Source organism: Bombus vosnesenskii, unplaced genomic scaffold, assembly GCF_011952255.1.
Source record: "Bombus vosnesenskii isolate JDL3184/JDL3185 unplaced genomic scaffold, Bvos_JDL3184-5_v1.1 scf7180000014792, whole genome shotgun sequence".
NCBI classification, from domain to species: Eukaryota; Metazoa; Arthropoda; class Insecta; order Hymenoptera; family Apidae; genus Bombus; species Bombus vosnesenskii.
The window spans coordinates 16,203-20,188 of NW_022883646.1; the positions used below are offsets into that span (position 1 = coordinate 16,203).

The 3,986-nt window shown below is 48.8% G+C and overlaps 1 pseudogene; it reads left to right on the forward strand.

Annotated features, from left to right (window-relative positions):
* Positions 1 to 542: 542 nt before the first annotated feature.
* On the forward strand, positions 543 to 1,904 carry LOC117240569 (annotated as a pseudogene).
* Positions 1,905 to 3,986: the final 2,082 nt, after the last annotated feature.

A 3,986-nucleotide genomic window follows, 5' to 3' on the forward strand; every position in this document is an offset into this window, starting at 1 on the left:
CACGTGAATCCAATAGAAACGGCAGCAGAAGCGTTACCACTCCAGTGAAGTCAGTAGCGCCAGGGACCATCAGTTTTGAAGAGGCATAACCCTCTTGCAAACGCAAGAACGCAACCACGCAGCCTCACGCCAACAACTAGAGGGTCGACTTCAGTAAGAACACGTCTTACACATTAAACGAGACACACACGGTGACGAGTAACATTTAAACTCGCAACCACAAGGTAAGCTCGTTCACTGCATTCTTTTCACAATCTGCTATACCAATGGAAAACACAGAGAAACTTACCTCCTTGCATCGGAGACGAGGCTTTCAAATCGGTCGATTTACCTTTCTATCGAAACGACTCGATGAATACGAAAAATCTAGACAACCGAATAAGGCTCATTTAACGGCCTATACGACACTACTCGACGACACGTGGAAACAGTATCGATTGTTACAAGAGAATTAGAAGATTTAGGGGAGATAGACGACGCGCGCGTTTCCCAAGTAACCGACACATATTACAATCTGGTAATACGAATACACACTCTCATGGATGATACACCAGCATCGTCGTCGAAATCACAAGGCTGCGAGTCATCTAATGTCGCCGAGCCGACATCAATTAAACGGCCCTGAAATTCACCTGCCTACTTTCGACGGTACCATCGAAAATTGGCATTCATTTTACGACTCCTTCTTATCCACTATCGATCGAAGCGAGCGACTTACACCCGTGCAGAAATCCCACTACCTACGATCCTCTTTGACCGGAAAGGCCGCGCGAAGCATCCAATCGTTAGATGTCACCGAGTTAAATCATTCGATCGCTATTGACGTTCTGAAGGAAAAATTCGACTGCCACAGTCAAGTCTGCATGCGCCACTAGGACTCGATTTTTGACTATCCGAAAATAACCAAAGAGACACCCGAAGCGATAGATGATTTTCTTGAGACGGTCAAGGTAAACCTCCAAGCGTTAGAAAAACTCGGTGAACCAGTCACCTCAAATGTCGCTCTTATAAAATTATTCACATCGAAGCTACCCTCAGCCATCATTCGCAAATGGCAGCGCACATTGCCGGACGAGAAAATGCCGTCATATACGCATCTGGTAGACTTTCTGAAAACACGGACGAACGGCGACAGGACACGTTCAGCATCAACCGTGATAAAATGAGAGCCCGATCAACACAAACGTCAGCGATCGAACGCACCGCGAAGTTACGCATTCACAACTACACATAATACGTTGGTGTGTCCGAATTGTCAAGGACAACACGAATTATGGAATTGTGACGTCTTCAAAGCGAAGTCGCCTAAAAAACGCCTTGAAATCGCCAAGAGGGCGTCCCTATGTACCAATTGTTTAGGTAAGGGACACGCTATTACTCATTGCTCCGCCGGTTCATGTCGCATCTGCAGGCAGCGACACCATACATACCTACATCAAGAGCATGGTCATAGCAAATCACGACCACGTGTAAGCCGATCATCGAGCGATCGATCACCCAACGGTCGATCTTCGCCTAGTTCACCGACCCCGCGATCGTCACATCGTTCGAGACGCGCATCCACGGCTCCCCGATCGTCTCCGCGAACATCACCGAAACGTGAATCTCGGTTATCGCGAACGACGGCATCGGGATCAAATATATCGTCCAGTCCTAGACGACAAGGAAAACAACGACGTCATCAAACGACCTTGTTAGGGTCCGAACCACAGAAAACGGACTCATTGACCTCGCTTCCTTCTGAACCACTGCAGCACGACTTGTTAGTCACAGCGCAGGTCAACGTATTGAACAATAAAGTTCAACCATTCCGTTGTAGAGCTCTGCTAGACACCGGCTCTAGCATGAACTTTATCACCGGAAAACTCGCTGATTCGCTAAAACTTAACCAACGGAAACGTTAGATCCCAATCGGAACACTCAACACGTTATCGACAACCTCGAAACGTTACATCACGGCCACGATCACCTCCATCGACGGCACATACGAACGCACCTTGACGTTCCTAATCATACCGACAATATCGCCTTGCGTCCCAGATCAACCCGTAGATCGCTCAATAATACATATACCGAGGAATCTCCAACTAGCCCGGTAAATACCTTCGCTCCTCTGGACACACCGACGATAATTGACGCAGTTCGATATCCTTGTAAACCGACGCCAGGCGTTTCTTGCCTCGTAAAGACGAATCTTTCGAACGGTGTCATTCGCGTTCAATTCGTTTTTCTAGCGAGGGGCCTCGAATCTTTAAACGAAGAGAAACCTAATCACTTTCAGACAACTTTGGTTTAAAGACGAAAGAACGTAAAGAACTGGGTTCGGCCTTCTCCCATCTGCGTATCTTTCGGGGAGTCGATTGCGATGGTCATCTCCTTTGTCGGATACGATTCGAATTGGTCGAATAAGCTGGCAAGTGCTAGATCCGTCTCATCTCCTTCTTCCGTCGAATATTAGCCGAAAATCTTGCCACCGTATTACGCCGAAATATTCGACGATGTTCATTCGCAAGCGATAAAGCTTCGCTACTATTCGCGATCGGCGCTGCTCTACTACGAAATATCAAATTTATCGCGTAGCCGCGTACACGGGAGAAGGAAAGAGATCGTAAGGGCGGTATTTACCCACCGCGAGAGACAGGCTATGAAAGACGAGCACGAGCGACTACAAAGTTCAATCGGGCTCGATAAAGCTTAACTTGCTCCGCGGAGAGCGGCCATTTGGAATTCTAGTGGCGTGTACGGTGTGCTCGGTGCGTTAACGAGGTCGATCGTCATCGTAAATAAGCAACCAGCGGTCCGAAAAATCTCGCCACGGTCAAGAAGACTTAAGAAGCCGTTCGCGGAAGATGGGCGGCGCCACCCGCCATTTCTCGGCCGGAAATTACAGGTGACTTAGCGCGGTCTCTCTGCCCCCGCTTCTCTCGACAGACAGAGAGAAGAGGGCGCGGGCGCATCGTAAAATCCAAGCGAAGAGAAAGAAAGAGAGAGAGAGAGAGAGAGGCGTCGCTCGTCGAAAAAATCAGACGCGATCTTTCGCGCTGTCGTCGACAGTTTCTGCCTCGCCGTTACGTTTCTACCGCCACCGCTGTATTTCGAAACGGAAGGGGGACGCGATTCCGTCTGTCGGCTTTCTTCCTGCACGCTTCGTTGTGCACCGTCGCGCGTATTTAGACGCTGGAAACGAGAATTACAAAAATTTCGTGGAGCAGTTGCTCCAACTCTTCTCGTTTCTCGCCATTGAAGTCGCAGGCGTCAGGTCGCGCGATCGATACAACCCCCGTTAAAGGATCGAAACGGTGTTCGTTTGCGATTCTAGGCAAAATCGTTTCCTATTTAGCGTGAAAGTTGCAATCGTTTCTCTCGTCTAGTTAGCGCGCGAGCTTCTTCTCCTTTCCTTTCACTCGTTAGAAGCGAAATAGTTCAGAGATCCTCGCAGCGTTTCAAACATCCCGATGACTCTCTTCGTTCCATTGTCTTCGTCCCGTTGTCTTCGAAACGTTAATTTATTCGTCCGTTCTGTTCTCTCTCTCTCTCTCTCTCTACCCGTTCTTCTGCTCGCCCATCCACCTACTCGTTCGTTCCTTTAATAGTTTTCTTTTCCGCGACGGCACGTTCGTTTCGCCGTTCGCCAAAGATGCGCGAATTTTTCAAACTTCGCTTTCTACGCTTTCTACGCTTTCTGCGCGAACACGGAGTGGCAGATCGTGGAACCGGAGGCTTGTATCCACGCGGCACTGCGATTTAAGGAAACGTATCGTCGGTGGTTAGCTCGACTTCGTAAATAAATCTTTGCCGGATAGAGCTAAATACGATATTCGGCCCGATTGCTCCCGCTCTTTCACCTCCGGTGATTTATGTGAAACCGTGGCCGCTAGCGTGCCCGTACATCCGTTTTCCCGTTCTATCCTTCCCCCCTTTGGGACCGGTCATTTTTTAGCGACTGTTTCTCAAGATTTTATCCGTAATTATCCTCGCTGGATTCG